Source organism: Geospiza fortis, unplaced genomic scaffold (genome assembly GCF_000277835.1).
Source record: "Geospiza fortis unplaced genomic scaffold, GeoFor_1.0 scaffold603, whole genome shotgun sequence".
Classification (NCBI taxonomy): domain Eukaryota; kingdom Metazoa; phylum Chordata; class Aves; order Passeriformes; family Thraupidae; genus Geospiza; species Geospiza fortis.
The window spans coordinates 159,444-173,329 of NW_005054460.1; the positions used below are offsets into that span (position 1 = coordinate 159,444).

Consider the following 13,886-nt stretch of genomic DNA (forward strand, 5'->3'; position numbering starts at 1 on the left):
CCACGGGAGAAAAATAAAGTCACAGTCCCCAAAGCCTATTTTAATGAGCCTTCTTGGTCAAAACATTGCATTTTCTAACAACAGAACCAGTGAGACTACAGTCAGTAGGACCAAAAATGGAGAAGCCCAGCCTTGCAGGACCACTGCATTCAAGAGCACTGTGTACTCCAGACAGTAAGCTTCAACTTACCTTTTCTTTAAATGCCCATGCCTCATAATTGCATAATAAAATTTAAAAATAAGTAGGAAAAAAGAGTGACAAGTGGGACTTTCCATCCACATGTCCCTCATTTCCTCCAACACCTGCAGCTGCACCACCAAATCTGAACACAAAGAACATGTCATCCACCTGCCCACTTCCTCCTGCCAAAATCCTGCACTGAGGTCTGAACCCAGGGGACATCTCAAGAATAAAACTCAAAGCATGGAGACATATAACTCTTGGTTACCTCCTTTGCGTTTAGTAGCTTGACACATGAAAGTTTGCCATCTAATTTATAAAAGTACTTAAAATTCTCCTGCACATGTGAAACACTGTACAAAGCAAAAAGTGGTTGTGTGCAGTTATCCTGTAAACAAAGCTTAGCTATAAAAAGGTTATCTCAGGTTCACATGCTGACTAGATACAGCAATCCAATGAAAAGTGGAGGAATTAGAAGACCATGAAAGCTGAGCATGACAGTCACAAAGGTAATGCTACACCATGCAAATCTGACTTGTACAGGGATAAGAGTGCACATAAAACCTGAATTAAGATGCCCTGCTAAGATGTGAAACTACAACCCCTGTGTTCAGGTGGGTAACTGACACCTTTCAGAGGACCACTTGTGTTTTGGAAACCAGATCACACTGAAAAAGCACACAAACAAGTCACCCTTAGGCAAGCTACAGTATGTTAAGTATTTATTTGTGTGCTTACTCTATTTCCAATGCTTGCAGGGTCGTACCTGGAGTGCTGTGGGAGAAGTGAAATTCTCTGGAGAGCCCCAGCACACAAAATTACATGCAATACACTGAAGCAGTTACACTCCTCACTACAAATTAATCTCTGTAATTTTACCTAAAATAAGAAAGGATGCATACTAGCACTATAAATGCACCCCATTTCTCTATACAGTCAGCCATGCTATGAGAAGTCAATCTTAAAACTTTTCTATGTTCTGGCTGTACACCTGTGAGACTCTGTGTGGCTGCAGCTGTACCAATACTTGGTGCCTTCAGTTTAAGATGCTAAATATCACACCAGACTGTACCATCATACATAAGTAAACAGTACTAACAGAGGTCAGGCGGGTATGAATGACAACTGGCTTTAAACAGAAGAAGGTACAAAAAAGAAAAAAAATTATTTTAGGTACAAGTGTTGTGCGATGGTATTGTACTGCTCAGGACAGAATCCTCACCATTATATGCCCTGTTAAACCCCCTGCCTTCAAAACAGTAAAAAAAAAAAAGGCTCATTATTCAGAAGATCAACTACCTTCCTAAAGGAAAAAGGTGCTAACACTATAGAAAGCACGTGTTTTGACCTTGTTCCTGCCCAGGACGCAAAAGGAGTACTGAAAGTGAAGACAACATGTCCCGGAATGGAGAGGGAAAACAAAGAGACAGGAGATTTCTTACAGGTGCTGCATTTGTCACATCATTCCCCCACACCTTTCCCTTTTGGTACAACACTTAGCACATCTGTAAATTGCTATTGTTGCCAAAGCCATGCAGCCAGCTGATAGCATTTCTGTTATAGAAGCTCAGGACTGCAAAGCCTGGTGAGTCCTGAGGAGCTGAACATCCTTGCCTGCACCAGACCCATGTCAAACAAACTTCTGCTGAGAATTTCTGGGGTACCAAATCATTACTGTAACAAAGGCCCATGAAAGAGAACTGACTCCTGGAGTAGTTAGAAAATCAAGCATTGGTACCTGCACATTTCCTTTGTTTGATTTTGGCAGCACTTTCTGAAATGTTACTTCATCAAAAGACCCTGCTCCAAGAGGCAAGTACTGTGGTTTATAAATTCTATTATTTGTTTTAAGGGTAGAAATTCTATTATTTGTTTTAAGGGTAGAAAGACCAGCCAACCAATTAAAAGGAAATTCTGTAATGGTACAGCTGTGTGTGATCTTATCACTTGCTCTTTCTATGAACTTTAAATAGACTAATAACTAATTGCACTGGAGGAAAAAAACTCCACATATCTGGCAATTTCCAAGATGTTTTCTACAAGCTCACAATATAAAGGCTTCAGTTACTTGCAGAAGTCAGGCAGTGAATTCTAGGAAAAGGAACCTTTCCTCCAAAGTTTAGCCACTCTTTCAATAAGTGGTATCAAATTCTTGGTGCAGTGAGAACCCTGCTGCCATTAAAGTCTGTTCCAAGGAAGAACACAGCTAAACTGAGCCTCCAGCTCCAGCACAAGATGCAGAACGTTTTGCTTCATTTGCTTCCTACTTTCACAAATGCTGGAACAAAAGCAGGGTCAGCACTGTAATTTGATGTAATATATCTGCTTTAAATACAGGGACAGAGCAATATTCAGCCAAACAGCAGGTGACAGGTTTCCTTTCCAAACCTGCAGCTATCCCATTCTCTGCAGGGCAGCAGTCTCCTGGAAAAGGGGGCATCAGACATGCCTCCTCTGCCTCACAATGTGTGCAAAGCCCCTCAAACAACATCTTCAGCAACTCACTCGCCTAAAGATAATCATCTCCATCCATCCACTTGTGATGCCAGCTCATGCCCATCAGCAGCCCTCAGGCTCAGACTCATCACATCACCTGATCCTTGCTCTAGCTTCTCCATTCAGCCTGGTCCATCTATAACCATGACCATATAACCATCTATACTGCCATATCCAGGGCGTGTGCAGGAACAAGGAACAGACAAGAACAGATGTGACACAGCTGCAAGGCTGCTTTCATTCCTTCCCCACTCTCCACCACACTTTGGTGGAAGTAACCTGAAAAACTGAAGCCACAAAGAAACCAACCAAGCAAGAAGATCAGCTTTCAGCTGGGTCCATCCCACTGCTGATTTACTGCAGGAGAAGCAGCAGCATGATGAGAACATGTGGGTGATGAAGAGGTCTTACATGGCTGAAGATGAGCACAGCCATCACACTGCACCCAGCAAGGAACCACAGCAAAAAGAAAGGCAAATGAAACAGACAGACAATGGAAGATGTAGAATGTCTAATGCAGAACTCTAAAATGCTATTAAGAGGAGGCCAAAATAAAATGCATTGCACAATCAACATTTTACATATAAAAACTATTCTAGTGAAAAGTACAAAATTTGCAGAAAAAAGAAAGCACAAAGTAACAAAAGGTCATACAGGATATGTCAGGCAGAGCTAGCTTAGAAGATTTCTTAATTATAATTGTAGCAGCATGAACTGACAGATTATCGCACTGTAAAAAGCAAACAACATAAAAACCCCAACCTTGATATGTTCAAACTATGAAAGTGACAGATTTTAGGATGTGTTAGCCTGTTTCTGTCTTGATAACTGCAGGGCTAAGGATGGTCCCAAGGCAGGTTAGGCAGGGGAAGGGGGAAAAAGGCCACCATTAAGAGATCAAACACATGAAGAACCAACAAAACGTTTCTGTCAAGGAAAGACAACTTGAATGTTTTATTCAATCTAAACACAGCTAAAGTACTCCAACAGAAATGGTGGTAGTGAAAATAAATACACAGAAAAAGACTGAAATAAAAAGCTAAGCAGACAGTGAATATGACAAAAACCTCTTGCTACACCCTGGCCTGAGGGGCTTGAGGACAGAGGGGAAGAATCTCCTTTATTTCGCAGCTTTATATGTTATACCGTAAGAAACATGTTGTGCTGTAAGAAACAACAAACAACAACCCTACCAGTGATTTGAGACACATCTTGAACACAGTAACGCAAGAGTAAATTTCAGTTGGAAGTTTGACTTTTGATAATACCAAGTGCTTTTCACTTGATGCCCAAAGCTTATTATTAAATTTGTTAGATGACAAAAACACATTGCTGTGCAATTGGTGATTTACACATAGGAAACAATGCTGACTAAAGCAAAGTGAAAACCTAACTTACAGTGTATAAGTGCTCATGTTCTACCAGGAGTGAAAGGACAGAATCAAGTAGTGTTTCATCAGCAACATTTGTAAAGCAACTCTCTAAACTCTGGGCAAAAGACGTGCTTTTTAGCCTCTATATTAAGACTCTGCACATTAATTATAAAAATATCACATATTAGAAGTTGCTCAGCAAGTAAACCCTGAGTACATTGTGAGTACTATTCTGAGCATACCTATTTCATACATGTTTTGTACAGACGTGTAGGATACAGAATAATGTTTCAGGCAATTAAATTGCTTACTCATGTCAGCAGCTCTCTCAAAGTCTTCTCCTCTGGAATCTCACCATGACCACATCTCTATTTTTACTGTGTGCTAAAAGCAAAACATGTTTTTGTGCAAAAACCTCTTTCACTAAGCAATTTTTCAAGTGCCAAAACACCATTCCTGTAGTTGCAGGTTATTTTTCCACAATGTTCTTATCTCTGTGTAACACAGATGTGTCATCTCTAAACCAAACAGCAGCGAAAGGACCCTTCAATTAAACAGACCTGTTATTCTTGACCAGGGAGTTAAATGCTCAAGTTCATATCCCCACACTGGAACTGGTATGTGGTGGAGGAATAAAGGTAGGGGAAAAAGCAAAAATTAAAAACTACCAAAAAACCTTTGTTAATATTCTACTCTCATGTTAATGACTGAGAGCTTAGGTGGGAATTTGGTAAGAATCTTAGAAGAGCAGCGATGCTGTAAAGTGAGGATGTGCCAGAACCACCAATGGCTGATTAGAGCTTCTTCACTGGTTCAGTGCAAAACCCAGCCTTGCTCCTCTGTTCTGCAAAACAACCCTTCAGGGTGTTGAGTGAGTCCGAGTTTAAAACCAAAGACTGAAAAAGAGATACAGACAGACATACAAAGTGTGAAAAGGTGCAGCAACAAAAAATTAAGTAAGGAGAGGGGTGGAAAACCACATCACTTCTCTGCTAGGCTTCTTCACATGTGCAGCTGGTCACTTAGTCACTGCAGGTTCAAAGATGGTCCATGGCCTTCCAAGGCCATGCATCTCTCCTTTGAAGGCAACACAACACTAAAGGATGTAAATAAAACACTCCAAGAGGATTGTTTTTCAAACACAGTAAAGTGTAATTAAAATCTGGAAACATTACTATGTTCTCACAGAGAAACATCTCTGTTTCTCATCCTTCAGGATGCAAAACTGTACTTTAACAGCCTCCTAAATGTATATTTTAAGACCCAAAGTTAATCCCACAGATGCTTAGAAAAGTGCACTGTACTATATGCAACCGATACCTGAGCTGATGCATCGTTTGAACCTGACGTGTTTTGCGAAACCAAGAAGCATTCAGTCTGCACAACTGGAAATTCATCATAGCTCTGCAATTGTTCAGTGAGAGTTTAGATTTAAGTCTCTGATCTAAACAGGTGCAGCACTGAATTTAGAAAGTATGAGCCAATTAAGACAGACTTTAAAAAAGAGAGAAGCATTTGAAAACAACATTAGCAGTCCCTTCCTGCACCATAATGCAGCCACTTAGCAGTGGTGATGGAACAAGAAATCAATACAAAGAAGTACCAAAGGATATTATTTTTATTCTGCAAGGCATGACCAGACTTGCAGCCTGCTTTTGTGTGCTTCAAAGGGAGATGATGACAGTTTTGAAAGGGCTAAAAAAAGAATAAAGACATTAGAGGTTCTGGGAACCTGTCAAGTAAAAGTGCAGAATTGGGTATGGCCTCTAGAAAAAATTACTGGGAACCTAATGAAGGCTGCAAAACACAGAGGACAGAGTGTCATAGCTTGACTCTACCTGGTAAATAACACCCCACAGCGCTTGCTCACCCCTCTGCAGACCTGATGGAATAGGGGAGAGAATCAGAAAAAGGTAAAGCCTGTGTATTAAGAACAGTTTAATAAATGAACTAAAATTAACAATTACAGCAACAACAACAACAATAATAATGAAAAAGGAGTTAAAGAGAGAGAGAGGGAGGAATAAAACCTAAGAAAGACAAGCGATGCACATTATAGCTGCTCACTACTCATTGACTGATGCCCAGCCCATCCCTGAACAGCAATTGGAGCCTCCAGCCAACTCCCCTCAGTTTATACACTGATCATGACATTCTGCAGTGTGGAATATCCCTTTGGCCAGTTTGGGTCAGCTGCTCCTAATTGTGTTTCCTCCTGGTTTCTTATGCACCTGCTCACTGGCAGAGCATGGAACACTGATAAATCCTTGATTTAGAGTACACTCTGCTCAGCAACAATTGAAACATCAGTGTGTCATCAACATTATTCTCATACTGAACCCAAAACACAGCACTGTACCAGCTACTAAGAAGAAAATTATTCCAGATGAAACTAGGACACACAGCTCTTACTATTTAAACTCACATGACAAGTGGTCTAACACTGTCAACTCTAAAAATGACTTACAGCCATGCACAATTTTTACTTATAAGAAAGTAGAGAATGAAAATTGCAGCAACAATTCATGCATTAGCAGGGCAATGATCTACACTGAAACACAGTGGCCTTTCTAATACAGGCGATTACCTGTAGTACTATTATTTTACTCCTCCTTTTTAGCTGAACAAACAAATGCAGTACTCCTTGCTGGCCTGCTCAGTGCCATCTGTCTCAATCTCTGGGTAAGGATCTGCCACCCTGTATTGCTGGTGTTCCCTCGTACTTGTGTTCTCCTCTAGTCCTTACACTGTGTTTTAAGCTCTTGCAGATGGTGATGGAGACACTCACACAAAACTTCCCAGTCCATGGCTGAGTCGAGTGGCTGAGGCCTGGCAAACCCACCCACCCCTCCTACAGCCAGAGCAAACAAGAGGCTGCAGAGGCAACCATGGTCTAAGCTGCACCTTCTGGGGGGCAAACAAGTCAGAATTCGAAAAAATTTTTAAAAACCTGCTCAAATATTTTGGAAGAGGCTTTTCTGCTTAGGCATGCTACAGACCCAGAGAATAAAATCCATAAGTAACCAGGCCTACTGGACTGGCAGCTTACTTTCTGTCACTCTATCACATATGTTGATAAAAAAAGAACATTCTGCACCATGCTGTACAAACACAGGTATTTTCCCAATTAATGAGGCTTTATGCATGCACAAAGTCATGCTCACAAGATTAATGCAAACCTCAACAACATGCCAAAATGCCACTGTACACTAAGTGAATCAAGGGATAAATGTAAGATGGAAGGGATAAATGCATGACCCTAATTTAGGACAACCAGATGAGTTTGCACCAGTTCACAGGGTCTGTGATCAGCTAAGAGCAAACTCTCCACATCAATACTGCAAAACAAAAATGAACCACCAAACCACAATCAGACGTTCACCATAAGCATCTGCTGCCCTGCCATCCACAGAAGCACACACATAAAACGCAAGCACAACTTTCACTGTGTCCTCCAAAGCCAAGTCCAGATTGGTGTGTCTTTCCCAACAGTGGCCCTTCCTCACCAGCATATGAGCAGCCATGTGAATGAACTGGCCCCACAGATGGCTTCCAGCAAGCACACAGGACGTGCCCCTGAAGTAATATGACATTTGAACTTCAACATGCAAAAAGGTTTCTCAAGTTTCTTTTTCTAAAGGGCAGGATGATGTTAAACATTGAAGAATGTAATTCTCCTAACCGGTTAAAGGTTTAATTATTGTTATTTAAGTCAAAGGTTCTCCCTACTGTTTGGCAAGGAGATGATTCTCAAAATGCTGATTCAAAACACTAGTATTTTTAAAAGTAACCCAAGAGCAAGAAATATTCCTCCAGGAAAAGGTTAACTGAAGGTTTCTGATTCAATTATGTGCATGAAAGTAGCATATCTAAAGGGAAGCCTACATAGATTAAGGTATAAAAGCTTATAGTTTCCTAAATCTTCAATGTCTCAAGTGAACCCAAACCTGAGGACACAGGATCGCTCAAGGACTAGACCTCTACTTTCAGATCACTATGGTGACAATGATACAGTAGTGGCAAATGTAAATTTCTTTTATTAATTTCTAAGAGCTGGTTTTAACTCAGCAGAGAAGCTGCTCCTCCACAAAATGGTCTGCTCGAAAATTTAACTGTATGGCATCTAAGGGAAGAAGGTGTTTTCCCACAACTAGCACTTGCTAAGGGCTCTTTAGGCAACACAGGCACAGCAGAAATACTGCTTTAACCCAAAATGCTTCCCAGCAAACTTTTAACAGCAAAAAGTGAGAGAGGAAAAAAAAAAACAAACTGGTAAACTTGCTTGCTTATGAATTAACTAGCTAAACATATGAGGTGTATTTGGTTTAATAAACTAAATGACATTATTCTGCAAATTCATAGCTGTTGTTAGTTATAATTATTAGTTATTGTCTAACCCTGATAACATCCTTAAGGTGACACAAACAAAAATTCCCACTGGCATACGGAAAAGCTGGGGTGTTACCTGAAATCAAGACTACCTCCTTTTTGAAATCAAGTAGATGTTTTAAAGCAGAGAGCCTGAACATGCGCACAGGAAGACAGCAATTACCCTCCAATCTCTGCAAAGATAGCTGGCAAGAAGAGAAACCATTTTCTCAAGGTCAAGAGGGAGAGGAGCGCTTCCAAGTGATAACAGAAGAGCAGTCACTTTGCTCAAATCACTGACCCAGAGTCTCAAAGAGGAGGGTTATGCAGGGATCAAAGTACAGGGCACAATTTGAAAATGCAGGAAGAAAGGTTTATTCCACATTTGCTGTATTGCACAAGCAAATTTTATCTCCTGCAAATTCTAGGGCAAGTCAGCATATTTAGTCACTGCCCACAGCATATCAGTTGGCAGGCATATGTTTGATACTAAGTTTTGACATAGAGGTCAATTAAACACAGACAAATTTAGCTTAAATACAAGCTCATGAAATGTCTGTATATTTCTACCTGCCCAGTATGCCACTGGTCATGAACAAAACTATCAATAATGAAGCACAAACTCTACAGTTAATAAAGTTTTAATAAGGGCATGAAAAATACCCAGTTGCAATGGGATGCCAAGGCCAGCTCAACTCACAGCACTGAGCTCAGCATAACTAGGATGATTCATTTCTTCATGGAGAAGTGACAATTGCACTTAGCAGCACACATTTTTTGTAAAATCTCTACACCTGGTAAGAAGGTTTATTCCTGTTTCACACAAGTCGACTATTTGACCAAGAAAATAATTCTCCAATGCATCCAATACAGCAGGAAAGCATTTACCAACCACACACTTCAGACAAGTTTGCTCTTGTGCTCTTATTTGCCCTGTAAGATAATATGTTCTAAATGCCAAAACACAAACAGAGAAACCAAGGCAATAAATTTCAGGAGATTAATTTCATTAAATAGATATAAGGAGACCCAATGCACACACAGTTGACAGCAACTTCATAAGTTATTTCCATAACAAGACTGAAGGCAGCATTTATTTGATTTGTCAATCAAAAAATCAATTCATGTCACTGTTTGCATTACCCTCATCAAACAAAGATCTAACTGCTGTTCTGTTGGATGATGGGAACAGGCTTTGGTGCCCTCAGAAACCCAGCTATAAATCACTTTTACCAATCAGCACTCAGGAACTGCAGGGATGTCAGACCAAGCAATGCTTTCTTAACCGTACTGCTGCAATACCAAATTTAAACAGCCTTAGGAAAGGTCATTGCAAAGCAATCTGACCTGGAAAAAAGTTTTTAAACAGATTAGCTTCTGTGTAATTCATTGATTATCCTTTTCATTTGTCCTTGTGTGTTCTTCCATTTAAGGGAAAAAGCATTTTCAATGCTAGTGTGCATAAACTGCAGGAATCTCTGCATTTTTAGCACATTTAATAATCACAAAACAAATTAGCAACTACATTACAAAGATTATTGTCAGTTTTTTGAAGTGTCTGGATGCACAAGGAGAAGTGTGCTCTAACTATCATGCAAAAACATCAATTTCTTCAGTCTATTATATAGCAAAACAGCTTTGAAAAGCTTATGCTGCAGCCTGGAAGAATGTCATTTTGTACATTGTAAAAACAGAAAAACAAAAACTGCAAGAGCTGAGGCCAACAGCCACCATGGTATTCCTGTCTAAACAGTTTTATAGATCTCATCCCACACAACCAATTCAGGACTTGGTAATGACAGAAGGTAACAAAAGAGGATTGACATAAAGAAGATAAAATGAATGAGTTGTTATGCAGGGGAAGTTACAGTAAACAGCATAATTACCTATACATGCCTTCTCACACTAAAGGAAGAGCTGCCAAATCTAAGTGGAGCTTTTGTAGCTGTGAAGAGCCAACATTTTGCTTGTGATCTACTTTAAGACAGCAGGAGTAAAACAACATGTCAAGAAAGAATAGGTAGAGGTATTTGTGGCTCTTCTCTTCAGCAATGAAAGAGCACCCCTGCCTCTCCTAGTTCAAAATCAGAGAACAAAACCTCCATGTCCTGAACAAAAAAAAAAAAAACAAAGCAAACCCAAAAAGCCAAAAACACACCACCAAGAGCCCATTCGCTCCAAAGGACCTTCTCAGTCCGAAAGAGCCTTCCTGGCATGAGCTGTCACAGGGAACAACTCCACCCAGCCCAGGCACTCTGGTTTCCTGCCCTTGTGGTGGAACCCAGACTCAGAGAGCTAAGTCCCCAACCATGTGGGCAGCAGGGTGACACCTGAGATGGCTCTGAGCCCACCCTGCCATCCAGCCACTGCTGCACACCACCACAACCACCACACTGCTCCTGCCCTGCCACGGGGCAGGCAGCAGCAAGAATGAGTGCTCACTGGTGACATCCTTTCAGCACCAGGTCCGAGAGGGCCACAGGGGACAACAGCTCAGAGGCACGACACTGTTTTAACAGGGCACTCTAGGCAACTGCTGTTTCTCTCCCAAAATTTTTTCTCAGGTGGGATGCAGACAGCATTAACTGGGAGATTTGCTGAGGGAGGGTTGCTGAGACCACCAGAAGAAGGCAGAAGACAAGTATTTTAACCTTGTGCTTTGTCTGGGTGTCTTTTTTTCCACTGAGCTCAGCAGAAACAGAAGCTTTGATGTTGCAATGTTTACTGCCCCAAAAATGAGGAAGGTGAAGGAATGAGGTCAGCTCAGTACTTGAGAGCATTTAACCAATTAGCAACTGAATGTCCCTTACAAGGAATATACTTGCAAAGGGGCAGCTCTGGATCACTTAGCGCCGGGATCTCCATCTGTGGCTGCTGGACTTGAGCACCAGATCAGCTTGAAATCCCAAAATATTGTCAATTCCACCATTATTCCCAAAAATCTGAATCTTTAAACATATTTTCAAAAATCTGCTCCTAGCAAGTTGCAAAAAAAGGTGCAAATAAAGGAACTGTCCAGAGGCCTGATGGATCTACAGTACTATTTCAAATTTTCTTTTTTTTTCCTGTTATCTTCTCTCAGTTAATTTCTCTTATAAAAAATACAAAATGAAAATCAGCAGGGAAAGAAGAGATTACACTAGAGAATTCAAAATATTTTATTTCAATTCTGGCTGTACTAAAGACAAGGAATGTAAGAAGAAGAATTCATGCTGATAAATTTAAGAAGAAGATCAACTTACTAAAAATACTGTAATAAGTAAACCCAGAGACTGGTCAGACAGCACATAAACTAAGTATCATTAATGATGCTATATTTAAGTACCAAATATGCATGAGTTTTAATCAAAGATAGTCCATCTGACCAGCTGCTGCTAGGTAAAGGCTAACCTAACTCACAAAGTGCATCTCTTTTTTAAAAAGCAGCATGAGGCACAGAGACCATCAGGCAGACCTTTGCCAGCTTGCAAGACAAAGCCACATTGCATATTCATTTCACTGCTGCTCTCTCTGGTTGCATTTGAATGCTAAAATACAGGAGACTTAAGTCAGAACACATGACAAATTCATTTAGCTACTTATGAATAAAAAACACAAAGAGCTTCCAGCATGCATTACATATGTAATGTGTGCTTTGCACGAAATTCAGTAAAGTCAAGCAAAGTTCTGGTAACTCTTCTAGTGCTCTTGACCAATATCAGCTGGCAACAGCATCCCTGAGGGCAAATCCAAGCTTAATTTCAGCAAACTCAGCACAGTGGTCCTTTTCATTTGCTCTTAAGTTCACATAAGTTGGGAAGGGATCTCCACCCAGCTGACCCCAGCTATCTCCCGGTACCACAAGTTTCAGGTAAATTCCTCCCTCTGTGTGCAAGAACAGCTGCCTCCAGCCAGAGTACACGCACTGGCTACTTGCTGCTCTGAAAGCAGACTATGTCTAGTGCACCACAAATACATGAATAACCATATTAAAAACTCCAGCTTTTATTGCTAAAGAGCATCAGACGATCACGTGTGCCACAGGCTGACTCTCCCCGACACAGCTTCAGCTGCTGTTAGCAGCGGTGAGCCTGCCCCAGGACTTATCTCTAGCTCTGGAGTATTTCAACAGCAGAGGAAAATCTCGGGCTGTGACTGCACCAAAGGTGCGAGAAGGGCTTAGAGTGAAATACATCGCAAAACTCCTCAGCGTTACTCACAAGGTCTTACTTAAATCAAATAAATCCCCTCCCTCTATGCTAGCAGCTTAATACTGATGCAGCGGCACCACTAGCCCCCATCTACAAAAACCTGGCAGCCGCCAGCCCTCCACCCAGCCGCGGCCAGCGGCGATAACTCCAGCCGCGGCTGCCAGTCCTGGCAGGAGCTGCTCTGGCAGAGATAACCTCACTTGGAAGCAACCTGGCCCAAAACTCCGGCGAAAGGCTGTGCCGCCACGGGAGACGCCTGCACGCTCATCCTCCTCTAGTTTCAGCTGCGGGGCGTGTTTCCATTCGCACAGAGCGGTTTGAGAGACTTCCTGATGGGAAGCATCCCAAGTGCAGCCATGCCCCTGCCTTGTTTTCCCTCGCCATCGCTAGGAGCCGGCTGAGCTCTTCGCTGGAGTTTTCTGTCACAGCCACGAGAACTCGGCCATGGCACAGAATCCCACGGCATCAGAGAGCACCCGAAGCACTGAGAATACAAATGAGCCGAGCGGGGCACTGCCGTTCAGCAGAGGCTGGGGCACGGAGCGGGCAGCGCACCCGGCTGCCGGAGGGAGGGAGAAACGCCTCTCGTGTGCCAGGAGCCCCCTTGCTGAGCAAGCCAAGGTGCCACCGCTTGCTGCCCAGGTCTGCAAAACTGACCTTTTGTCTGCAGACTCACAGCACAGATCGATAGTGGAAAGCTCTCTGGAGCGGGATCCTCAGATGCTGCATCCCTGGGAATCAGGGGAAAGGAATGAGGGCAGAAAAGCAACAAACGCGGACAGAGAAGGAGAAAACACGCTGCCCAAGAGAATACCTCACATAACCCCAGGCACTGCTTCTAATGCTGCTGGTACCCGAGGGCTTCCAGGAGATGAAGAGATAAAAGCAAACTCATAAAGTTTTTAAGATAGTCCCTGCACAGGCATCTGACACACTGACACATTTCTGTCGTCTGCCCTTCCTTTTCTGCTCATTTCCTAAGGCATGCACGCTTCAAACTCCAAGGTTTCAAACAGGCCGGCCCCTTTCAGAAGCACTGCACATCTCCAGGGCTGAGCTCTTTGCTGGTTTAACGCGGCGTGTGCCCTGTCCCACGCTCAGACCCGCGAACTACCGTGCCAGCGGCTCCAGTTCTAACCCAGTAAGGCGGTCAGGGGCGCTGGGCAAGAGCTCAGGGAAGAAGAAGTAACAGCCTTCCCTTCCGAGGCCGACGAGCCCTTCCGCTGACACCGTGTCTCTCCGCCGGGCTGCTCCCCCGGCCGGCAGCGGCCGCCTCCG

The 13,886-nt window shown here is 42.4% G+C and overlaps 1 protein-coding gene across 3 annotated transcripts in view; it reads right to left on the minus strand.

Annotated features, from left to right (window-relative positions):
• The window catches only part of ELOVL5 (ELOVL fatty acid elongase 5), a 38,250-nt gene extending 24,869 nt beyond the window's left edge, over positions 1–13,381 (minus strand). The window contains exon 1 of one of the 3 annotated variants that reach the window (XM_005427905.2): positions 13,266–13,381. The gene's annotated coding sequence lies outside the window, so the exon portion shown is untranslated. The remainder of the gene's footprint in view (positions 1–13,265) is intronic. The other 2 variants (XM_031062752.1, XM_031062753.1) reach the window with 2 other exon arrangements.
• Positions 13,382–13,886: the final 505 nt, after the last annotated feature.